Source organism: Salminus brasiliensis, chromosome 4 (assembly GCF_030463535.1).
Source record: "Salminus brasiliensis chromosome 4, fSalBra1.hap2, whole genome shotgun sequence".
Lineage (NCBI taxonomy): Eukaryota > Metazoa > Chordata > Actinopteri > Characiformes > Bryconidae > Salminus > Salminus brasiliensis.
Window position 1 is genome coordinate 47,404,962 of NC_132881.1, and position 26,642 is coordinate 47,431,603.

The 26,642-nt window shown below is 43.8% G+C and overlaps 1 protein-coding gene across 1 annotated transcript in view; it reads left to right on the forward strand.

The window, feature by feature from the left end:
- Nucleotides 1-26,642, forward strand: part of tenm3 (teneurin transmembrane protein 3) — an 890,613-nt gene that overhangs the window by 164,699 nt on the left and 699,272 nt on the right. The window contains 1 exon segment of the mRNA XM_072677215.1: nt 11,908-11,942. The gene's annotated coding sequence lies outside the window, so the exon portion shown is untranslated.

The following is a 26,642-nucleotide window of genomic DNA, read 5'->3' on the forward strand; positions in this document are numbered from 1 at the left end:
CCTAGGTGATGAGTGGAGCATCATTCGGCCAGAAATGTCAATCAGCGCACTTCATTAGTTTGCCACATTAACTGATGTACTGCGTTCAGGGTGTAAGTGTTTGTGTGTGTGTGTGTGTGTTTCTGTTTGAGTGAATGAATCAGTGATGATGGTCCTTTCGAATGGCGTAGTTGTCATCAGCCTCTCGTTGGTGGACATGCTTTCAGACACGATGCGCCCAAAGTGGTGAACACCTTTCTGTGACATGATTGAAGTGTCCCTCTGATCTTCTGACACTCTTACATGTGGATTCTTGCTTCAGGATTTTAAAATTCTGGCGTTGACCTGTGACCATTTTGTTGAACAGTCAGCCCTTGGCTCATTTACAGTATGTTCGTTTGAAAATACATGAATAAATCATTTTAAAAATCATATTTTTCTCATTTATAAAGTAGGCTATTAAAAAAGAATGGCTAAACAGAAACCGCTTTAACACTAACGAGCTTATATGGAGGTTATTTCTCCAGCATGTGGAAATGCCATCAACCCACCCCTGAAAGAGCAAGGCCGATTGTGCTCTCTCTGACCCCGGCTGCTGATGGCAAGCAGGGATCCTACAATATATCCTGTGTTCTGGGTGTTTCTTCAAAGCTTTTTGGCTCCTTTTGTGTCCCGCACAGCCCACGATATCCCATCTTTCAGTCTCGGGACATAAATGGGACCCAAGCCAACTAATCGATGACATGATTTGCTGTCAGCAGTTTTTTAATCATTAATCAACGTCAGTTAGTTGTTACAGTGCAGCTCTAATTTCAGACACAGCTAATGGGCTGAAAGCCAGGTTTTATACATATATTCCTTTCATTATGTGTCAAATGAATACAAAAGACAATCTGTGAGGCCCCTCAAAAAGGCTCCCCATCTTTGGGAGCGTGTAATCTCCTGCTCCATCTCCTTGGAAACGCAGAGGGGACTTTGTAATTGCTTTCATTTTTTGAAAAGGAGGTAAAAAATGTGAACTCCTACCATACTTTTGTAAATTGAATGAGTGCAGAAGAGCAAGCGAGGTTAGGCTTTCTCCATCTCTAAGGTAATTTACCAAATTACTCAAGCCACTTCCTGCAGAAGATCAAGACAATGTCATCTCACTCCATATGTGTCCTTGGACTCATGATTTATTAAAGTTCAAATCTTTATGGAAAAAAAAGGGAGAGATGAATATTTGCCTTGTCACCCTGTGGACATCACAACCTGTGTGAACATGGGCCAGCACAGGAGTGCCTGACTTCAAAGCCTTGGGTCCAATTAATCCTTCAGTGCTTATTGTGCGTTTCTTCTCCAAAGTGCCATCATTAGCTGGGTGTTGGAGTCTGGAGTCAGGAGGAGGCTGTGGGGTGGAGGATCAGCTCAGTTCCTCAGGGTTGAGGTTATGAAAAGGGGAGTGCTGCGTCACTGTGCATCAAAAGCAGCAATTTGGGAGTGAAAACACTCAATTCACTGCAGGGAAGCACTGATACAGAATCTCGGGGTCAACAACCATGACTGATGATTAATACTTTGCTGTGACCAATTTGACTTAATTAAACAGATAATAGTACGATCTTCTGTTAGCTCACTCTTTCAAGTTCTTGACCAAGATCTATCTATCTATCTATCTATCTATATATATATATATATATATATATATATATATATATATATATATATAATGTGTGTGTGTATATGTGTATATATATATGTGTGTGTGTGTATATGTGTATATATATATATATATATATATGTGTGTGTGTGTGTGTATATGTGTGTGTGTATATATATATATAGATATATAGATAGATAGACTAAAAATGAGTTAACTGAACTTGAAAGAGTGAGTTAACAGAAGATCGTACTATTATCTGTTTAATTAAGTCAAATTGGTCACAGCAAAGTATTAATCATCAATCAGTATCAATCTATATATGTGTGTGTGTGTGTGTGTGTATGTGTGTGTGTGTGTGTTTAAAAACAAGCATCTCAGAAATAGGGACATAGACTCATTATCTTTGAATGGAAGTCAATGTAATTTATTTTTTTACCCAAATAATTCAAAGCATTTCTATTGGTCCATTAATCCAGAATTATTGACACAGTATACAGAATCAGCTACAGTGTTCAAACCATGGAGAAAACAGACAAAATTGTTTATCAGTTACTGTGAATAGATAAAGCCCTATTTGGATTTTATTTCATTGGGAGGTGGGGGACTGTCATTATTACCAGCATTTCCCAGTCATTTTAGTCCTGTCCGATTTCACCATGTCAGTCATTTTTACGGACGGTGCTCTCCCATAACCATTAAGATTCCGGCAGTGTTCACCTTCTGCAAAACGAGCCATGAAAATAACCTCGGGCGAATCGACATGTGTAAATATTCCGTCAAATATTGTGGAAATTGAGTTTCTTGCTGCTTTTCTCCAGTATGCAGAAGGCATTTAGTTTCACTGTGAATGGCACAGACACCTCAGGTCGTTTAAGTCTGTGAATCCAGAAGACGAGCCACAGGGCTCCTCAGAGGCGCGATGCTGCTGGCAGTTTGAGGAACGTCGATGTGTAGGGTAGGCTATATAGGGTGTTATGAACATGTGGCTGCTAATTTTGCGACCTGCACTCGTCTCTACTTGTGTTTCTGTGTTCTTGTGAAACGTCATCAGTTGCAGCCCAAGTACTGTTCCATTCAAAAGCTCACATGTAGCCGAGTACAGTCCGAAACGCCCCGAAACTTGTGTGGACGTTGCAGATTCCTCCTGTTCTCTGGAGTTTGTACTTGCGAGTCGAACTTGCCAAGTTAGTGCTACCAAGTACAGCAGTGCGAACCTGGAAAACCTTGTATTGAGAATCCCCCAGAGTGTTTATGTAGCTCTGAAATTGCATTACCTGGTCTTTCCTAATAGTGATTGTCACCAAGCATAGCAATAACAAGCTAATCAAGCTAAGTGAAAGGCATCAGAGAGCTCAGGTCTCTGATAAGTTCCCATACTTTTAATATGGTGCTCCTTTTTGTTTTTATTATATACTAAAAAGCAAAAATAGGACACTAATCTTGCTTTAACATGTTTTACATTTACATTTAAATTTAAGGCATTTAGCAGACTCTCTTCTCCAGAGCGACTTACAAAAGAGCTTCACTGTTTACTGAAGAAGAACATCAGCTAGTTTAAATAGACTAAAATTCAAAGATCCTCTAATCTTAGACTCTACTAAACACAAGTCAACATGGAGACCATAATACTCTACTCTTCACCCAAGTATTCTCAGAAGAGGAGGGTCTTCAGTCTGGGTTTGAGGACAGCGAGCATTGGACTCTGCTGTTCGGACACCCAGGGGAAGCTCGTTCCACCACTTCGGTGCAGGACAGAAAAAAGTCTGGACGCTCGTCTTCCGTGGATCTTAAAGGATGGCGGGTCGAGCCGAGCCGTACTTGAAGCTGGAAGGGCTCTTGGTGCAGATCAGGCTTTTGACCATCGTCATCAAGAACGGAGGGGCTGGCTGGTCCAGTCTTGGCTTTGTAGGCCAGAGTCAGGGGTCTGAATCTGATGACCTGGGCAGCAGCTACAGGAAGCTACAGTGAAGAGAGAATGCAGCAGTGGAAGGACATGGCTGAAACGTTGAAGACGACCCGTGCCGCTGCATTCTGGATAAGTTGCAGGGGTCTGATATTGTGAAAACAATGTCATCTTTAAATTCTACTCACTTACCTACTCACAGTGCGGATATGTATATATCAGTGGTGGTTCTACCTAAACAGCAACCTCCAATCTCCATTTCCAAAAGTTTTTGGTAGTTACTTCCACTAACAGACTAATAATAATAATAATTACATTTGTCAAATATATATCCTTCATAATACATCATGTACCCCTCATTTACTGATTATCTGTATTTCCATTAGAAGTTCTGAGCACACATGTCAGTCTGACATGTCAACAGTTGCAGTGAGGCCTTGTGGCACATTTTTGCTGCAGAACTTTGATGACATACTTATGTGTTAAAAGGTTGCAGGGAAAGTAAGGAGTATTCCCTCCAGCTGCCCCAGCCCGTTTCCTGGATGAGCCCTCGAGTGGACACTCTATATCTTCTCAGAGTAGTGCTTTGAGCCCTGGTGCGTCTTACCTTTGCCCTGTCTCCTGCTCATCTGCATGCCTTTGACCTCTCTAAACCACCGCAATGTTCTGCTGAAGGAATCAGTGCCTCTTAATCCCCTTTTCTTGATGCCCCCCCTCCACCCCTTCTACCCCTTTCTTACCCTGCCATCCCCTTTTAGTGGCCCAATCAGTGCAGGTTGGACAAAAGCACCATCGCACGCCACAGAGTCGAGGTGCGAGAGAACGCAACGCAATGCAGACACGGTTAACGGCCTTAACCACGCCTGTCATGCAGATAGAGCGCTGGAACCGGCATGCTCAGACAGGAAAACAATGGCCGAACGCACACACTCGCGGCCGCGAGCGCGGACAGTGGCCGACAACGACCGTTTAATGTCATCATCACCCCGCTTAAAGCACCCCGTTGACGAGTGTTTTTGTGTGTACATTTGAGTTTGTTGTACATTTCATCACGGACTGGCGGTTGCCATGGCGATTGTTATACCCTTGACTGGTATGACTGGAGCTTGTTTGATCACAGATGCCCCATATAAAGCACTGCTCAGAACTTCAGAGGGGGAACCCATTGACTTAGCTCCGGCTTTGAGTCTCAGCTGTGTCATCTGCTGCCCGTGACTGGGGTCACTGGGGTAATGGTTTGTGTTAAACAGCATGGATAACTTGCCTCAGTGTCTGATCTAGAGGATAGTTTAACCTAGTAGTTACCAGTCCGAGTCCTCTACGCTTTGACCAGATGCCACGCCATGTTAGCTGTGTTTACATGCACCGTGGTGTCACCTGTACAGGTGTTTAGACTTGATTTGATTTAATTGAAATCGACCCTGGTGGCAGTTCTCCGTTAGTGCATCTCATTAGAATTGAAAAGGGCCGCTATGCGAACCCTGATGCACGCCAAATAAACATTGTTTAAAATGTATGTCTAATGTAACCCAATTACCCAATCCCTGTTCTTATGAACTCTCCCAATCACTAGCAATCCCCCCAAGACAAGTAAAGTGAAGACTAGCACATTCCTTCAGACATATGAAGTCCGCCACCACCCCTGATACAGCATCACTAGGTAGCAATTGCGCTCAGATCCCCAGTTCTGATGCAACAGCTGTCAGACTGCTGTGATGACCAACATCACCTTGAAGAAGGTGTAGGTGCCATCAACCCATACCTGCGAGAGCAAGGCTAGTTGTGCTCTTGTGGACTCTGGCTGCTGATGGCAAGCTGTATGACCCAGGATTACGAACCATTGATCCACAAATCACAGTGGCAGCGTGCTGCTGGACCACTCAGAGCTGGACCACTCAGAGCTGGACCACTCAGAGCTGGACCACACAGAGCTGAACCACTAATGCTAGCCTCGATGCTAATATCTTGGTGCCAGATACCTTCGCAGGACACCTTCAGAGGTCTAGCGTCCATGGATTGATGGGTCAGAGCAGTTTTGGCGACACAAGGGGCCAGACTTGCACCATATTAGGCAGGTGTTTTAGTGCTACAACTAAATTGACAAACTGCCATTAGCTATTACAGATGGACTAATGATTAAATCACTGATTAATTGTCATAATTATTCAGACATTTTGTTCCTAAGCAGTTCGTCAGTCCTCCAGTTTGCTCCAGTTTGACCCTCACTGTCCGTGAACAGCGTGTTAACCTGCATTGTTAGCATTAAGCTCCGATCCCTGTACTCCGTCTGATATCAGCAATAAAAAAGGCTGATTTTCCTGAGATCAGTCAGTAGTGATATTACTCAGTATTCCCTGGATAGGCCGAGGTGGGTTACTGTAAATCCCCGCCACTTTATTGGAAGTCAGTTTTCCTTCACGTTCAACACTGCACAGCTGTCCTGCAGCCCAGCCAGTGACGAGCGAGGTGAGGCAGGTTAACCTTGGAGAATACTCCTGGCACCGCTCTCTTCATCATCCTCCTCCGCCTAGATTTGGTTGCTTCATACAAACGTGGAGAGGATGTTTATCAGAGGAGATGAATGCTGCACGCTAATGCTATTCTCCGTGCCCCAGCCTCCAACCGTCACTCTGTGTAGTGCGGTAGGAAAGTAAAGGGGCTTTCATTTTGATTCTGTTCATCGGAAAAAGGAAAAATTGGCCCTTTGTGCGAACATGCGATGAGAGCCTTTATACCATGGTAATGTCAGAGGGACCTCTTCTGCCCAAGCCAGCATGCAATAAAGTGGGAAACAGCATACAAAGAAATCGCAGCAATAGCAACCCTTCCTTATTAGCAGCCAGTGCTGTGAAAGGCCGTAGATTAGAGGCTTCCAACACCTCATAAAAGCTGCAAAATGCGATCCGCTGTCTTCCGACTGCATGGACGCATAGGCAGTTTTGTCCACAGGATGTCAGAAGCATGTGCTGCTGCTGTTGTTTTTTGTTTTTTTCACTCAAACAATAAAAGAATTAATAAAGCCCTCGCGTTGTAAACGGGCTGAACTTTTGAGCACCTAAACATTCTTTCCTAATTATGTCTTAACGAACCCAATTTGGGCACCTCGGTAAAGCCTTGCTTTGATGTACAGTCGTGATAATACGGCACTGTTGTGTCCAGGGCAGTTCTAATGAAATAGCAAATTTTGCCTTTGACAAGGAATTGCCTCAGGAATGCCCTGCACGATATTTAAGGAGGCATTATTGAAACGCTTTGGTGCGGTGTGCTTTTGAGAAAAGCTGGGGGTTTATTGTAGAAATTACATTTTATAGCTTAAGTTGCATTTCTGGACTTTGGGATAACAGAAAACAAAGTGAAAGTTGCTGACTTGTTCTGTTTGTTTATTTATTTATTTATCTAGTTATTCGCCCGCTTGCATTTACCCGTCATCTCGCATGCGTTAGGGGCGGCTATGGCAAGGCGAGGCAAGGCGTAACGTGGCACGACGGTTGCTCGTGATAAGCAGCGGTGGATTGCCATAAAAGCCGGACGCTTGTCTTTTGGTGTAACGCTCCAGTGCTGCTTTTGATCACAATGGGCCTGTAAGTATATCTAACAGGGCTGGGCTTCAATCAGCGCCGAGGTGTGTCTGCACTGATAAGCCGGCCCGGCCTCGCGCTCGTCCTCATCCCGCACAGTCGGACCTGCTCCACTCAGCCTGGCCGCCTCGCCGCCGTCACAAATCACACCTCGGGGCAGTGTTTGAGATACTGATTTACTGTTGACCTTTACGTTTTTAAATGTCTCCATTCTCTTTTGACAGCGTGTGGAAGGCAGCCCCCGCCGTCGCCGTTACCAATAACAAACCCGGGCGCGTGTGATATGTCAGCTTTAATTCACCGCCGTGCGTGATGAATCGAGTGCTGCGGTCAGGACAGCAGCATCGCTTGGTGGACGGTGGTCCAAATCAACCTAAAAATATAAAAAAATGGACCGAAAATTCAAGAACAGCCAGACCTCATCTGCCATGTACACTGTGCATGCCGGGTTGAAGCTGGCTGCAGTGCTCTCGCAGCAGATGTAGCGTCTGCTCCTGACTCTTCAGACCGGAGGCTGTGGCCTCATGCCTGGAAGATGGTCGTCAGAAGTCGTGCCAGATTACAGTGCAGGGGGTGCTGCGATGGAGAGGGTAGAAGAGGAGGAAGGGGTGGAGGAGATGGGGGGGGGGGGTTTTAAACCTCTGCAAGGGTGTTTAAAAAGGCAGGCCTAATCACCTAAGCCCCAAATTCAATTATTCCAGACGGAAGACATTTTGCAATCTCTGATGGCTCGAATTGACTTTCGGGGGCAATTTCCTTAGTGGACGACTCCGTGCTGTGGCATAAGACCAGGGGCTTAGGGCTCTCTCTGTATACGTCTCCTCAAAGCTGTGACAGAGGGAGAAAAAAAAAAGCTTACTTTTAGCAAACCCCCCCAATCTAATGTGATTTGTGTCAGATGCTTGCTGTACACTCATCGAATTCCTGCTGCTGACCACATCCGTCCACATACCCACCTGCCCACATAGTGCTTCAAAGACTTCCTGCGGCATTAGCGCACTTACACATGGAGTCAAACGATAACTCCTTCTAATTTTGACATGAATATTCCTATCGCCCCCCCCCCCCCACCCCCCACCCCTCAAGTGTCATGTCTGCATATCACCCACTCGCTCTCTCTTTTCTCGACTAGACATTTAGGATTCCTTCATTCGATATGCACAAACTGACCTTCCTGACTCTGTGCATGTGATTTGCACATTTCCCCAAAGAGAGTGCCCCCAAACCTGTCCTTCAAAGCTGGCATTTACGTCACCCACGTTCAGAGCTGTGGGTCTCTCCAGACTGAGCTCCCTCCTGCTCACTCTCTCTCTCTTTTTCCCTCCCCATATTATTCACTTCAGGATCTGCGCTCTCATTTTGAGAGGCTTCACCCCCTCCTTCCTCTTTCCATTCAAAGCTAGGCTTATTCCTGGAGAGATTTGAGACCAGTGATGGAGCACAATGACACTTGGGCTCTTCAGATTTTAATGGATGATTTTCTGACTCTTTTTTTTTTTTTTTTGGATTGCATACTGCTCTGGAAGCAAGCCAGCTCCTTTCATATTAGTGATTATAAAGACGTCTATGACAAGGCATTTTGTTAAAAGGAATCACTGCCCTCTTTCTATTTTCACATTTAGTCTTTATATAATAATGTCTAGCACAGATTCGTGAAGGGCATCTATCTGATGTTATAGTTCTTGCAATACACCGGTCCTGGCCTAATAAAAGAACCCCTTGTTTAAGATTTTAGTGTATAGACGCTGAATAGTGCGCTGAATATCCTTGGTGACTGTTTAATTATCACATTCGATTCTACAAGTGTTATTCCAGTTGCTAAGAATGTTGAGCATGATGTCTGCTACTTCAGAGCAGGTTCACGTTTTAATTGCAGGTCGCAAAGAAAGTTTATTGAAAGTGTATGTATAGTGCATGAGCTTTTTAAGATAAACTAAAGAACAGAAGCCTTTTCTAATTAGTTGATATGGGGGGGGGGCAGCATAAAGCGGCACGTCTTGAATTCCCTATATTTATTATTTGAGATAATATAGTGTGCATATATAGCTGTCTGTACTCATTAGGCCTGGAAAAAAGTACATCTACACCTACTAAAGAAACCACACGACCCCTGGCACATGTGTTGCATGTTTAACAAGCTACAGAACCTGCAAGATTCACTGGAATTTGAGCTGTTAACCCCTAAAACTATCGTATAGCCGTATATGGAGCTCACCAGATTTTGTGGAGTCCCACAGGGTTCTATTTGAGGGCCTATAAAACTGATCTAATTTATAGCAGTTTTCACATATAAACTCCTGACTACAGCAGATCTCTTTTGGTTGGTCTTCCTCTGAGCACCATCAGGCCTCTGCAACTTATCCAGAATGCAGCAGCACGGGTCGGGTCGGGTCGTCTTCAGCGTTTCTAAGTTCAGCCATGTTCAGCTCCTCCTCCACTGCTGTGTTCTCTCTTCACTGTAGCTTCCTGTAGCTGCTGCCCAGGTCATCAGATTCAGACCCCTGACTCTGGCCTACAAAGCTAAGACTGGACCAGCCAGCCCCTCCGTACTTGGCGATGGTCAAAAGCCGATTTGCACCGAGAGCCCTTCCAGCTTCAAGTACGGCTCGGCTCGACCCGTCATCCTTTAAGATCCACGGAAGACGAGCGTCCAGACTTTTTACTGTCCTGCACCGAAGCGCTCGCTGTCCTTAAACCCAGACTGAAGACCCTCCTCTTCTGAGAGTACTCAGGCGAAGAGTAGAGTATTATGGTCTCCATATTGACTTGTATTTAGTAGAGTCTAAGTTTAGAGGAGCTTTAAATTTTAGTCGATTTAAACTAGCTGAGGTTCTTCTTCAGTAAACAGTGAAGCTCTTTTGTAAGTCGCTGTGGAGAAGAACGTCTGCTAAATGCTGTGAATGTAAATCTAACTCCAGAATACGTCCAGAGAATCAGGTCTGGATATTATCCAGAGTTCCCCTTTTTCAGATGCATTCAGCACTACAGGAAATGTTCTGCATGGTTTAGACAAGGGGCGGCACATCTGTTGCATGCGTAGGAGGCACAGCATGACGCAAAAAGTGCACAGCGGAAATGGCATAGGATCTTGGTTTTGCACCAGTCGCATGAGAAATGTCAACACACCCACATCACAAGTTCTCCAGAAGGTTACTTACTCTATTCGCTCGTACATTACCCTAACTTTGAATCAGGTTACTGACAGAATCAAGTCTAGGTAATGTCCAGTATAACCGATTCAGACACTCGCATTCTCACACCACTTCTCTGGGTAATGTCTGGAAGAGGCTTATGGTTAAGGAAAGAAGGGGTTTAACCCCTTGTGCTTTGTGACTTTTATTATATTATTAATATTATTATATTGTGTATTTTTTCCGGACCTGGGAGCACTTTCTTCACAGGTTCGATTGGGCCGGGTTCGTTTGGTCAAGTGTTAAAGTTGATTTTGAGCCTGGCAGCGATCCAGAGGACCGATCTCTGGTCCTCCTGAAATCAATGGTCTTGGGTTCGCTTCTTTTTTAATTAAATAGATGAACTACAGACTCCTGAAAAAAAAAAAAATATTATATATATATATAATAGTTAATAAAAGTTATATATATATAACTTGTATTGGGTTATACAGTAGCTGTATAAGTGCAGTAACTTCTACATCTATACATAAGTTTCTCTCTACGTTTCTAGAAAGGCTTTACACTAGGTATTAGAACAATTCTGTGAGGATTTGATTGTATTCAGCCCTGGGAGCATTAGAGAGATCAGGTACTGATGTCGCGTGATTAGCTAATAAAGGCCACTACAGCTCATCCTAAAAGTATTGGATGGATCTCTTTCACTCCACAGAATGCAGTTCCACTGTTTCCCAGCCTAACTTTAAACCAGGTTACTGACAGAATCAAGTCCAGGTAATGTCCAGTGTAGCCAAACCGGACATTCGCATTCTTACTCACTTCTCGCTGCTTCTAGCGGACTCTAGTCTGGTCTGCTTGTGGGGCTATGTGATTGGTTAATCTTGTCACATGACCCGTTTGACTTGCCTGCATGGCTAAAAACCTACCCCTGTAAGAACAGCTCCGTCCATGACCCCAGAAAGCGCTGTTCTTCATTGCTCTAGTGTTTGTATCCAGGGAAAATAATTAAAAGTGATGAACGGATGAGTCTAGGCCTTGCCATGTAGCAAAACTGGTGCCGGAAAGTGACATTTGGAATTGTGCAGTCGATCCGCGGTTCGAATGGAATTCTTCTGTGTGAAAGCAAAGCAATGATAGTGAGTATCTCCTCAAAGCCAGACCAGAATCGGCCCTGGGTGTTGTAAACTTGCGTATTAAGGACAAGTAAGAAAAAACACCCTAAGAGGTTTCTTTATTTTCTAGTCATCTCTGAGCACAATTTATCATTAAATTTTTAAAAATACCCAAAAACACGTCCAATGGTTGGTGTCTACCCAGAGCAAGCCACTGCATTAGACCTGTACGTCTTTTGGCTATGTCCGTCTATGTCCTTGAACATGATCTGCAGTCATTTGCATTTCTTTTAAAGGAAAGCGAAGCATGCTTTGCCAGCTGTTTGTCGAAATCATTTGTTTTTGATGTGTGTTTCTGCCTTTTGATTTGCCTCAGAGCTTTACCATCTCTATGGTGTCTAGGCGTGTAGGTGTGAGTCTGGCAGTCAGCTTCACCTTGGGACTTAATAACCGCTGTGATATTTCATCCATACTTTCACGTTCATTTCTTTTTCACGCAGTTCATCTGCAGTTTGTGTTTTTACCCTTTTCTCTCTTAAACCTTTTTCTCTTTCCTTCACAGGCGAACGACTTGCTGCCCTCTGGAGTCTAGAAGATGTGAGTAAACACTGTTGTTCTTCTTCTTGACCACCGTACCTCTTCCTAGCAGTTAATCAAAGCAAAACTCGAACTCACAAATACAGTAGTGCAGCGGCGAGCACAAAGGCACCTCAGGAGCCGCCATCTTGGATCGACTTGAAGTGTCGTGTTCAGAGTGGGCCGGGCCGGACCGGGCTGTGCCCTGACCCCAGAAAGCGCTGTTCTTCATTGCTCTAGTGTTTGTATCCAGGGAAAATAAGTAAAAGCGATGAACGGATGAGTCTAGGCCTTGCCATTTAGCGAAACTGGTGCCGGAAAGTGACATTTGGAATTGTGCAGTCGATCCACGGTTCGAATGGAATTCTCTCTATGTGAAAGCAAAGCAGTGATAGTGAGTATCTCCTCAAAACCAGACCAGAATCGGCCCTGGGTGTTGCAGACTTGCGTATTAAGAGCAAGTATAAAAAAAGTCTTTATTTTCGGACTGTCTCGGAGCACAATTTTCATTAAATCATTCAATTGTGTCCAAAACACGTCCAATGTTGGTGTCTACCCAGAGCAAGTGTTGGATATTTGCATACTCATTTCACCTGCACTCTTTCAGCCCCAAGACAGCTCAAGTGAGGTTTGTCAAGCGAGTGGGAAAAGGTAGAGCACTGGCTTGGTGGGGGATCTCCAGCAGAAAGGCCAGCTGAGTGGCCTCTTGTGTTCTTTCTCCAGGTTATGGTCGTGCATTGATTCCAGCCATAATGGTGCGGCGGGTGGGCGTATGGAGCTGTGCTCCAGCCGAGACTCGCCGCCGCTCGCTCTTTCGACCACTGTAACCGTTAAAACACTGCTGATTACTGACTTCACTCGGCCTGCTGTCTAACCAACACACTCCCACCTCGCCTGGACACTTTACCGCTCTCAGCTTTAAGCCATTTCCCACATTTTTTCCCTTCTGAAACAGGCCATCCTGCAAATCTGACGGCGGTTTAAAGTGGTCGAGCGGTGACGGACTACGTGTTGCGTTAATTAATGAATAAACATCATCTTTAATGCCATCTTAAATTCTTCACTGCTGTCTGCATGTGGGATTCACGTGGATGCCGTGACAGTGCTTCAGTCTTCAGATTATACCCTATGTAGGCTGCGGTACGAAGCCTGTAAGACTGCACCAGAATCACCCGTCGAGAGGGGAAAAGGAACAGAGGATTTCGCTGGCCAGTTTTCAGATTAATGAATCCTCTGAATGCCAAAATATCATTCCCTGGATGACTGTCCTCCTAAAAAAATCTCTTTTTTTTTTTTTTGGTAAGATTTAGCAACATGGCCAATCAGGAGGCTTAAGTATAAATCCCCGCTGACCAATCGGAGGCCATGCTGCCTCGGGCTGTTGCGTAGGAGAGGAGCTTTGCACCTCTGTGCTTTAACACGTTGAATCGCGCGGATAGGAGATTAATTATCGGCCATTTAGGTGGCTCACATGAGCAGGTACGTGGCAGAGGCTGATAGCCGTCACAATAGTGTAATTGGCTCACAAACCCGCCAAGCGCGAGTATTAATAGACTTAAAAGGTAATTAAAGGTGTGGCCGCAGGGTTTTAGAAGGGGCAGTGTTTCGCTTTATTCTTTCTCTCTTTTTTGGGTCCTTTTTAACACAAAGCCGGCTTTTGTGGGCAGTGTAACATGGATGTGTTGACATCCAGGCGGTTCTCCACTCCGTTTCATTGCTGCCCGTGAACTGAAATTACGGCTCCGAGTAAAACACAAAGAGAAAATCCTGTTTGTCTCTAATTGCATTTTTAATGTTTTCAAATGGCCTTCAAACGTTCCCCACTTTCATTCTTGGCTCCCTTTACTCATTAGGGTACCTGGGAGGGGTAGAGTGGGTGGGGGTGGCAGGAATAGCCGTTCTGCTGTAGCTGCAGATTAAAACGTATTTATCGCAAAGTAAAACTCCGGTGAGTGGCTTTAGAAATGAATCTGATTCTCAGCTCGCATGTGGAGGATTTGGTAATGCCGTCAGTGCGATCTGATGCCTAAGCGGCGTGTGAGTAGGCCTTTGGTCATTACGAGCGGCTTTGATCTTCCGCCCGAGGTTTAACTCCATCCAGCGAGGCAACAGGCTCAGCTCCTCCACTCGTTTTACCGTACACCTCTCGCGTGAACAATAGCGTGTTCCACTTCACATTTTTCTTTGATGTAGCCCTTTTTTTGGCATTTGAGTTAATTATATGAAAATGAGCCCTGGAGAGTAGAATGACTCTTCATTGCCGTCCCTCTTGACATTTGCCTGCTGATGTCTCAGATTTTAATTCTCCATGGGCATTCTGCTCTCTCTCTCTCTCTACCTCTCTCTCTCTCTCTCTCTCTCTCTCTCTCTCTACCTCTCTCTATCTATCTTTCTCTGTGTGTTAGGGGTCTTTCCAGGAGTGCTTTTGCTTTTTTATTTTTTTATTTTTTTATTTAATTTATTTATTTTTTATAGAATGGACACGTGGGTTATAAAGCCCTGAAGTTGAAAATGCTCTATAAAGAAAAAATAAATACATGACATATAAAAATCAATAAATCTTTCTATGATTCAGTCTTATGAAGCCATATCTAAGCCTTACATCAGAAGCAGGGTTCAGAAAGGAGGATAAATGAATGCAAGATGGTAAAATAATGTTGTTAAATCTTTTGATGGGAAAATAAATAAATAAATGAATTAATTAATTCCAAAAAAAAAAAGAAATATATATATATATATATATATATATATATATATATATATATATATATATATATATATATATATATATAAGTCAGAGATTGCATATTAGAACTTTTATAGACACTCTGTAAATGATCTAAATGTAGTTCTCCGGAAAAAAAATAAAAATAAAAAATTAACATAGGAAAGTGTTGACCAATAAGCTTTGAGTGGTTCAGCAGCATAGACGCAGGTCTTTTTTCAGTCTGGTTCTGGTTCTGCCAATCAACCCACCTGTTCGTAGCTCCCCCTAGAACTAACTAACAACACTCCCAACACTCCCAAGTCTTTACCCTGGAAGGGTAAGGACTTGAGCCCCCACCTCTTCTCAAACCGCAACTTGGAGAAACTCGGCCCACATGGCACTAATGCATTACCGCTCGGGATGCCCCGGGAGTTGCGAGTTAGAATCCCGAGCCATGCCGCTTTGCCATCAGCAGCCGGAGTGCGAGAGAGCACAGTTTACTGCTTTCTCAGGGTGGATAGATGGCGCTCTTTCCCCTCATCCCCTCTTGAAGCGATGTGGGCCGGCACAGGCTCCTGTTGGCTGGTGCTGCAGAGCTGGGGACCCGGCGCATTTACTCACTGCCGCATCGGTTGCTGTTTGAGAATAGGTGGTGGCTCAAGTCCTTACCCTTCGAGTGTTGGGAGTGTTACTAGTTCTAGGGGGAGCTATGAACAGGTGGGTTAATGGGCAGAACCAAATTAGGACTGAAAAAAGACCTGCGTCTATGCTGTGGTATAATCTACTATATTACTGGAGCTGGGAGGTGGGAGGAGTGTGGTGAATGGCATGTATGAGCTACAGTCAGGCTTTGGTTGGTGCAGGTTGCTCACAGACTTGAACAGATGTTTGAACAGTGGAGCCGCATCTCCATGATATGCATGGTCAAAAAATTTGCATAATTTTTGCATTGGCAAACCCTTAAACCTAATCTTACCCTAACATACTTTGAATAGAATTGTGATGTAGATTTTTTTTGTCGCTTAATTATTATTATTATTATTATTATTATTATTATTATTATTATTATCATTATTATTATTATTATTATTATTATTATTATTATTATCATTATTATTATTATTATGCTATAGGAAACAACTTGCAGTTTCCTTACTCTTTGAAACCCACTCCATAATTACCCTAAAATTCACCATGTGTTACCCATGTGTCCCTTCCGTTCCTGTCTGCCTTCCTTGATTCTGCCACAGTGAACATATGGGTAGAGCTGATTAACCTATGGATCCAAATGGCTACCAGAGTGAGCAAAATCTTAGTAAAGCTCTTAAAGTAATGTAATATGTAAAATGTAAAAATCCACAATATCAATTGATCTGCCTGATGACGCTGAATCTTCACAAACTGAGTGTTGCAATATCCCGGGATACTTCTGCTACATTGGAAAAATAAAAGCAGGAAAAGCTTAATATTTAGGCCCTAACTTGTTGTTCACCGGGTCTCGCTGTTGTCAGTCCATCAATGTCAGTCAATTGACTGGGGTCAGTCACCCCAGGAATCACAGTGACGTTGACCTTGTGCTCTTCAGTCCAGCAGGTTGCATGCATGTCCTATAGTCTAGCTGAGATCTGAAGTGAGATGAGCTAGTTGAGTCGAGAGACTCTGGAGTCCTGAAGATGATGATGATGATGATCGGTAGTCCAGAGACCTCCCATTCACAACACAATGAGAAAATGCCAAGTCCTGTGATTTAAGGGTTTTAAGGGTTTTATTGGTTCACTTTACTGATGGGAAGTGTTTAAAGTGGCATTGTAATCGTACCCCTCCCTTGGCTTTGTTTGGCATTTATTTGACAAAAGGTCCATACAAAGACAATTTGCTTCTTTTACTGTACTCTAAAATGAAATGCATGATTTTACATTTTATTTAAGATCCAACATGAGATAAACCTTTAATAATATAAAACAGGAAATATAGCGATTATAAATAACTCATATTACATACATACTAAAATTCTGCTCAAATAACCCATTCAATGGAAATGTCTGGTTTAAGCCACGCCCACTTTCTCTTATACAGATATTTTAAGCAGATTCTGACAGAGATACATGGCGTAATTTGCACTGGACAGATGTTTAGATTTTACTGATAATCTTACAGACACTGGATCCTACTTTGCTACTATTTGACATTTTATTAATTGCATTGGATTTCTAGACTTCCATATATATATATATATATATATATATATACTTTAAATACTATAGAAAATTATATCAATATATTACAATTTCATTACACTTTGAAGCCCACTCCAAAATGAATACTTTCATTCCTGTCTGCTTTCCTTGATTCTGCCAGATCTGTATCCCTCTGTAAACATAGGGGTAGAGCTGATTCACTCATGGATCCAAATGGCTTACAGAGTGGGCAAAATGATAAATTAACACGGATTATAAAGTTATGGGCAGTGGACAGATGTTTATATTTTACTGATATTTCAAACTGGTATTTGACATTATATCCTACCATGGTACTATTGGACGTTTTATTATTAATTGTATTGCATTTCTAGCCCGTCAAATAAATATCAGAGGTTTTTTCTTTATTTTTATGTATATCCAAGTAGCTACAGTTCAGATCTCACAGCTTATTAATATATCTGCATTGTCTGAATAGCTAAGCATCGCCAGACAATTCCCTTTATGGTTAATTACTGAAAGTAATAACACCCTCTAAATTTAGTGCACTACATTCAAAGGGGATTTTCGCTCTTCTTTAAAGCCTGTCCAACCTCGGGAACCGCATCTACGACAGAATGCATTTGTGGGCAGAGAATGGAGGAGTCAGTTGCCCTTACTGTGCCTCCACTTTTACCTTCTGTTCCTTTTTTCCTCTGTGCTGATGCGCCCTGCCTGGACGCAGACTGCTCCATCTGCTCTTCTCCTCAAATGTAACTTTTCAACCCAGTCAGGTCAATCTTCAGAAGGTGCCGTGGTGCATCTTTCAGCAGGGGTTCCGGGGTGCCTGCAATAAGCGTGCAGTCCTGCGAGAGGCGCTGTGACTACAGCCTGGGTTTCCCTACAGAACCAAGCACCGCTCCCCCTGCTTCCTTCACCTGAATTCTTCGACCCTGATTACGAGATTCCTTCGCCGTTCCGTCCCTCTCACCTTGCTCTGCTTCCCCTCCACTCCTCCAACTTCCAGCCTCACCGCCAGAGCCCATGTGTATGACTTGGGGAGGCGCTCTGGCTGAATGGTGAATGGTTGAGCACAGATGCAGCCAGCAGCAGCTCAGATGCAGCTGCTTGGAGAGGAGGTCAGCAATTAGGGAGCAAATGGCAGGGCAGTTTAATGGGAAACTGCATTACCATTGACAGCAGCGAGTGCACTAATTGGGGGTAATTAGTTCGATGAAGTTTGGATCGATAAATATTGCTTATGCTTTTGAAAAAAAGAAAAAAGAAAAAAAAGAGGCCCTCACTTCGCAGATGGCCGAGCTGGAGTGTCTCGGCAGCCAAAGGAACGGAACCGCCGTGCTACCTTCCTCCCTCAGCCCTGCAGTCTGAGGATGTGTTTAGCCTGCACCAGGATGGGTTTCCTCCTCCTAAGAAGGGAATTAATGGTGGGCATCTGATTTACTTCCACCTTTAATATAATGGACACATTAACGGTGGTATAATTTAATCAGAACAGCGAAATAACCAAACCAAACAAAGTAGAACCGCTTGACTTCAAGAAAGAAAGGGGAGGGAAAAAAATGTAGTTAGCAGCTTCGAAGGAAGGAACCCCCTGCTGAGAAAATGATTCAGAAGAGCCTACTTTGCTCGACAAGTTAATAATATATTGCAATTTGTTAATTAAGGGCAAAATGCATGGGAGTTTGGGTGTTTTCCCAACACAGATTAATCACTGAAATGAGATAGAGAGGCCTCGCGTCAGATTGCGCCCGGTGATAATGAAACCGAGACGCCGTGCTGTTTGAGGAGAGCGAGACGGGTAGAGAGACATACAGTGCGTTTAGGTGGAGGGAGGGGAAATCAATAGCAGGTTGGGTGGTGAAGCCTGGACCATCCTTTCAGCAGCAGCGCTCCATCGCCACTCCTCCTCATTCCTCCTTCTTCTCCACGTTCCCCATTATTTCCCTCCACCCTGGACCAATAAGTCAACGGCGGCGGATGCCGCGGCCGTGGTGCCCTTGGGCTCTGGAGGGCTGCGGAGAGTTGAGAGCCGCCGTCGCGATGTCGTGGTGGGGCACAGTGCGTCCCTTCGGTGCCGGGGGAAGAAAAGGAGGACTAGGAGGGTTGATGAAAGAAGGGCAGATGATTCAGACTCATTAGAGATAGTGGATGTTTTCATTTTCTTTATTCTTCTCCTTTTTTTTAGTGCTCCTTTCATTGCCGGCGTATCTTTCTTCTCGGCTATAGAGAAGGGGAAAGAAGGAGAGAAGGCGAGGGAGAGGAGGAAGGAGCCACAGAGAGGGAGAGAGCGTTTCAAAGTGAGAGTGATGCCGGGCCCATGCTGAGTTAGCCAGCAGGAGGCGGTCTCTGAGCTCGCAGCCAGTGAGGCCTGATAAAGACTTCTCAAAGGCTGCCTTTGTCCAACCTCAAACTTTTGGGCTTCACTCAGAGGAAAGAGAGAGAGAGAGGAAGATTTAGAGAGAGAGAGAAAGAGAGAGAGAGAGAGAGAGAGAGAGAGAGAGAGAGAGAGAGAGATTCTTATTAGAAATACTAATAACTGTGTGTGTGTGTGTGTGGCCATGTATGTAGCCCTTTGTGTGGACAAGAAGTCTCCAGAATGATGACATGAAATATGAAATGCTGTGGGGACATATGGTTGACCTAACAGAGAGGACATGTCCTTTTGAGGTTTTTTTGGATCCTGAAGTCAATCAATATTAGGGTTGGACTAGGCGGATAATGGCAGCATCTACAAACACTCCTATAGAAGAAGGAACGTAAACACCAGGCCACGTCTCCACGTCTTGGTCTATTATATCCGCCTCCCGTCGGACGAGATGTTAAAAACCCTGGCCATTAAACTTGAGTCGTGGCCATTAAAAAAAAAAAAATCTTGCTACATTCCTCCTGAAGGAGTAAGAGGGCCTGGCCTAATTTCCCATTCCACCCCTTACTCGGCCTGACCTAATATCCCCCCGTTCTCCCTGCGGCCTATTCCGTCTCTTTCTTCTCCCCTTCCAACCAAAGAGCCGAGCATGATGACTGTGCTGGCACACATTAGCTACTGAAGTGTTCTCCAGGTGTCTCCTACACACACTCGCTCTGGTCGAGGTCAGTCCCTGTTGCGTGTGAAGTGTTTTAAGCAGCCATGTGCAGAGAAGATGGCGTGATCACTGCAGTGTACTGTGATGTACTGTGGGTTGAACACCGGTAACATACAGCCCACCAAATCCGCCATGCTTTCCGGATTCCAATACCCGTCCACTCGGGTCCATGTCCATGCCGATCCTTTTCTAAATATAAAAATACAGCATTTATTCGTTTATTAATTCGATAGTACTGTTCATTTTACGACCACAGACTATCTTACGCTCTGACCAGCCCCTCCAGAACCAGATCCGGACCTGCTGCTATCTTGATATTGTGTTATTTTGGCATCCGCGGCTGAGAGGCTTCAGCAGTATGGAGCAATATGAACTGGTCATGGTGGATGAGTGTGAACTCGCTGAGGAATTTCCCCCCGCTGGCTGAGAGCTGTGTGTTTGTGTTGGAAACTAAAACTTGGACAAATTAAATAATTAATTAGAAACACACTCTGCAGTACAAGGATTTCGGCTTCCAAGGAATGGCGGACAGACACCGCAGTGCCTGGGAACTAGTTGGGGGTTAAGGCCCTTGCTCAAGGGCACCTCAACCATTAATATAGACAGTAGGGAGATGAAAGCACCGTCCCTTCACTCCCCTTCACCCCCACCACCCAGTCCTTGTGCTCACAAACCTGCTTCTCTAACCATAAAGCGACAGCTGCCCCTTAAATCCCATCCATCCACCCATCCATCTTCTTAGCCGCTTATTCCTGGGGTCTGGAACCTTCCCGGAAACGTTGGGCACAAGGCAGGGACGTCCCCTGGACAGGGTGCCGGTTCATTGCAGGGTGCCAAATACACTTTCTCCCCCACAATAACTTTGTTTTTTTTTTTTTATTACTAGCAAATAAAGGATTAATGTAGGATGAGTAATTGATAAGGGTGACCAATCATCTCCCAGTTCATTTAACACTGCAGTCAGGTCACTTCCTGTGTGTGTGTGGAGTGCTGCATACTCTGGACTGATATCTGTGATTGTTGTTGGTCTACTGGTGTGTAATAACTGGTTTACAGTGGGTGAATATGCTGTGTATGTGTGCGTGTGTGTTAGCATTAGCATTAGCCTCCACTTAGTTCTGAATAGGCTCTTCAGTGCTGGTTTAAAAACAGAGAAAGGCGAGCGGTGCTGCGGTTCTCCCGCTGGTAAACCGGACAGTTTCGGTGATAAGGTTAGATATTATGGTCTGTTTTCAGGTTCCACTGTAAAATAGAATCAGTGGAAGACACCCAACTCCTTTATTTACCTTCTGAGAACGTCTACACTGGAACGTCCTCCTTATCGGGACAGTATTTTTGTATTGTCCGTAGAAGGAGGACACTCCAGTAAGGGCGTTTTCATAAATAGTGTATATTTTGTCCATGTTCAGTTTTATCAGTATCTCCCAGCTCTCTCTTCCTGCTGTCCTCTGTGCCCACTGCCTTGTTGTCCTACAATGCAAAGAACAAGAAACAAGCCAGCAAGTCATTACAAAGCTAATTTGTTCTTTGCTCTTTGGAAATGCTAAGTTCCCGCCGGCGGGGGGATGCAGCGCGTGTTGAAACAAACGGACACGGCCAGACAGCCGCTATCGATCTGCAGAGCAGCGACCTCTCTTTCAGCACTTTCTCATCTGAGAGAAGCAACACTTTAAGAAGACTTTTCCCCCTGCTATTATTATTCTCTTACGAACTTATTTGAGGGGAAGCTCGATCCTGTTCATTTTTGCGTGGTGAGAGTATCGATTTGCTCATGTTATATTGTGTGAGAGGAGCTGTATGGAAAAAACAAACCAAAAAACATCTCTTGAACACAAGCCTGAAGCTGTAACAGCAGACTAATATATGTGTAGGCCTCTGGGGTATCTAATGCTGTGGGTTCTTGGGATTCAGTAGATAAACAAGAGACTCCGAGACAAACACTGAGATGCACTGTTCATCAACACTGATTCAACCCCGCAAAAGTAGATACATAACATTTTTTTTTTAGGACTGGCTTGAATAATTTGACCTCTCTAGTGCTTGTTTAGTATGTACAGCCACGTGAAAAACAAATAATAAATTAAATAATTAAAGAAATTAAAAATAGGAGACATTATGGACATGTTCATCTTCATACCTCCGTCCCTTAGTCTTGTTATAATGGAGATCAAATGGATCCCGGGTCAAGCTGCCTGACATCGGCAGCCAGACCCAGAGAGAGCACAGTTGTCCTCTTTCTTCTAAAATTACCCAGACCACCGTCAGTTCAATATGAGCATTTGAAGCTGTGATGAGGCACCAATTAGCCTATGTTTTAGATCAGCAGACATCATTGAAGACTTTTTATCCATACAAGGAAATCCACAACATACACAATGTGGACAAAAGTATTGAGACACCTGCTCTTTCTTCTAAAAACCCTGTTTTGAAGGTTCCTGGAAGCACCTCCAGGGGTTCCTCCACAGTTTTAAGTTGAAGAACCTCCAAAATCCCTCAAGGATCTAATACTTTTAACAGTATAAGCAAAAATTCTGACTCCTCTGCCTTCTTATCCCGTAATTCGTTTGCGAGCGGGTGGACGCTGGAGGGGAGAGATGGTAAAAGCTGGTTGGCTAGAGATTTGGTGCTGGTTTTAGCTTCTAGCTTTAGTGGAGGCTCAAAGCACGAATTCCAGGTCCTGAATGTTGTAGGGGGAACTGTTGAGCAAGAAATGCCATTATGTTCTCTTAGAATGCTGCTTCAAAAGTTGAGTGTTCACAGTATTGAGCCTTTGAAGCCTGTGAAATGCTTTTTTTTTTTTGACGCTGCGAATTTCATTGAGCTTTAAAACTTCGCTAAAGGTACAACTTTTTATTCCGTAATATTTGTTTTGTTTACTTTTAAAGTTTGTTTTAAAAATTAATCAGAAAATATGACCAACAAAGCTTAGGCTGACCTTAGGCTGACCTGACTACGCAGAAAGAACGACTTGCTTAAGCTGAGGAGGCAAGTGTACATGCTAGGCTAAAAGCTAGCCCAGCCATTTGGCTGCAATCTTTTCATCTTGCAAAATTTTCAAATTGCACAGCAACACCATCTCGTAATACTCAGGAATAATTTGAATAATAGGGACTGTTGCGGAATTAGATTATGTAACATGTTATAAGTCTATAAAATCTATTATTTAAATATGCAAATCAGTTCTAGATTTGTTACAGAATTGTATTGACTTTCTTTCATTCCATTTTTTTTCCGCTTTTATCCCATCTGTCAGTTTTGGGTTCTGGATCGGTAGCATCTGTAGCCAAATCTTTTGCCAACAAGACAGACACTGAGCTGCTGAGAAGTTTCTACTGCTCCAGTATTACAGTTTCTTCTGCTAATCCTTATCTAATAATCAAGTCCTTCAGGAGCTGGATGCTAAAACACGTCGTTAGAACAGGAAACACGAACCTGTTGGTGACGACAGAACTGGTGTTGGAAAACACAGATCTGCGGCGCTGCCCTGTGGGGAGTCCTGGCTCCTTTACCTTGGCAGTTTCTTTAGGAAATTAGAAAGCCCACCACTGATATTGGAGCGGTAGGGTTTGTTGACATTTGCTTGATTGGTGCAGAAGGGACTATATTTAAGTAACTGTTGGAAGACATGTTAAAGCCAAGGTCCTGATTAGTTGTGGTCATTAAAAATCCTGGCGACATTTTCTCTAAAGGAGCAGGGGCGTCTGGACCGATTTTCCAACTCGGCCCTTTCATCCATCATGGCCTAAGCTAATTGCTTAAAATACCCAGACCACCGTCAGTTCAGTATGAGCGTTTGAAGGATATTGAAAACAGCTGTGATGAGGCATCAATTAGCCTGTGTTCTAGACCAGAAGACATCGTTAAAGACTTTTTATCCATACAAGGAAAAACACAGCATACACGATGTGGACAAAAGTTTTGAGACACCTGCTCATTCACTGTTTCTTCTGAAATCAAGGGTATTACAAAGAGTTGGTTCTAAAAAGGATTGGATGGAGCACCACCATTAATCTGGGGAATACAGTTCTTCCACTGCTCCACAGCTCAGTGCTGGGGGGCTTTATACCCCTCTAGCCCACGCCTGGTGGTATTAGGCAGCATGGTGCCAATAGGTTCATGTTGATCTGTTCCAGAGAGTCCTATTCTATTGGCAGTACTTCTCTACAGGGACTAGACAAGCTGTGTGTGTTGTGCTGTGTGATGACACAGATGTCCAAATGCGATGAGTGCAACATAAAGTAGCTGAATGCATTCATTAGAAGGGCTGTCCACAAACATTTGGACATGTAGTGTACAAGTAGTTTCTATAGCAAACATTTACATTTACATTTACATTTATGGCATTTAGCAGACGCTCTTATCCAGAGCGACTTACAAGGTTACTTGTATTACAGAGGCGGGTCAATGTAGTGTTAGGAGTCTTGCCCAAGGACTCTTATTGGTGTAGGGCAGCATAGTCACCCAGACTGGGAATCGAACCCCAGTCTCCCACATGGTGTGGTAGCTCACTGGCAGGTTGTGGTGTTATCTGTTGCGCCACACCAACCACCACCAAACGTTATAGAGCCTGGTTGGTTTCATCTGGAAGATTGTGTTCGTGTAAATAATTAAATACATGAAAAACAAACAGCCTAACCAAAACAGAGCTATAAATTGGCCAATTCCAAAACCCCAAAACTGTTACATCACAGTCTTTGCTCATTTTATTTACGCCCCCAAAATGTGCCCACTGGAGGAATCCTTTCTAGGGCTAAATGCAAGAGAAAATGGTGGCAAGTACAAACAGGCATGAAGCTAACGCTAGGTCGATTGGAAAAAGGGGACAAGGGGGCAGCCAGGAAGAGGCACGGCTGTGTGTATTCACTTGCAAAAACCAGGAAGCCGCTTCTTGGCGTGCTAGGCTAAAAGCTAGCCCAGCCATTTGGCTGCAATCTTTTCAGCTTGCAACTTTTCAAATTGCACAGCAACACAATCTCGTAATACGGGAATAATTCGAATATTAGGGTAAGGCTCCTGTGGGCCGTTGTGGTGATGTGAAACAGCCAATAAAAGCAGAGCTTATCATTTTTGGGGGCTTTTTTCTCCTACAAGGCCACAATAAACGCAAAACCCGGGTGTTGGTAAAATAACAGGGTGGTAAATTTACATTTTACATTTACATTTATGGCATTTAGCTGATGCTCTTCCCCAGAGCGTCTCACAAGGTTACTCATATTACAGAGGTGGGCCAGTTTAGTGTTAGGAGTCTTGCCCAAGGACTCTTATTGGTGTAGCGCAGCACAATCACTCAGACCAGGAATCGAACCCCAGCCTCCCACTGTAGTGACCGTACCTTTCTTTTCCAAGACGTCAGTAACGTTTTTGAACAGCAACCAACTTATTTCCAGAGCTGTATTGAGGCTATATGTGGTCCCAAAAAAATATCTACTAAAGTTGGACCAAATCAGATGGACTAAAAACAGCCTGATTTTCAACTTTTCAACTTATTTAGGCTAAATAAAATCGGGCCAACCAGATTTAGCCCTAGATAACAACGCCAATATGACTGCTGGTGCTGGGTGTGTGTGGTGTGTGTGCTGTGGTAGCTCAGTGGCCGGTAGTGGTGTTATCTGTTGCGCATGTAAATTAGCATATGAGCATTTTTCACCCCGACCAAAGTCACATGCTTACTATTTATGCTGCTGCACATCAAGCAGCAACTTCAATAGTCAATAAATGCAATCTGTGGAACTTCAGATTTGATGTGTGTATGAAGTGCTTTCACACTGAGCTGTCTGGTTGAATCTGCAGGACAGTTATTCTGTGTTATTCAGTGTTGCTTAATACTCACTGTCTGTCGCGAATGCTGCACATTGTTACACTCGCATGCTGTGAATGTTATTTATTATGAATGTAATTCAACACACAAGTTCAATTGAATTGACCTGAATTCGTTCTCGTCTTCAGAGCATCGCTGCTTCCTTTCTCTTCTCTCCCTGTTTAAAAGTAGAGCATGAAAAGCCCCTTTGTAGCAGATGTTGTGCTTTGGAGTAGCTTTGGTTCAGAGCTGGCCCTCTGTTCTCCTCGTTCTCTCTGTGGTGCCCCCTCTCAGATGTGCTTCCGGACCCGGTCAGGCTTCTGTAGTGTAGCCTGAGCAAGACTGAGCCAAGTCAAGCCAAGGCCTGGGAGGAACTCTGGGTCCTGTATGACCCTTTTCTTCATCTCCGCTTTTGTTTTTTTGTTTTTTGTTTTTTTATATATAAGATGCAATTGATTGGGCAGGGCTTTTTTTGTTGTTGTTTTTTTTTGGACAGTGGACAAGGCTAACGAGCAATGGAAACAAGTCGGATTATCCAAGATGTGGATTTTACACTACGTAGACATGTAAAAGTATTGGGACACCTGATCATACATTGTTTTCTCTACTACATTTATTAGAGCTGTAAGGATTTCTGTAGTATGTTCTACTTTTGGCTTCAGTGCAAAACTAAAGAAACTAATGTTGGGCCTCTGTGTAGCTGTTATTGGAGATAAGATAAACCTTTATTAGTCCCACAGTGGAGAAATTCACAAGGTCACAGCAGCAAAGGGATAGCAAGATACACTCCGTTACAGAAAGTAGTCTATATACAATATAAATAATTCATCAAAAAAATGTTATTTATAGATTAATACTCCCTTTATTAGGTAAAGGGATTCCACAGGAGCACATCATTTTGACACTAAAACGCCTTTAGCCTTGGTTTTGAAAGTC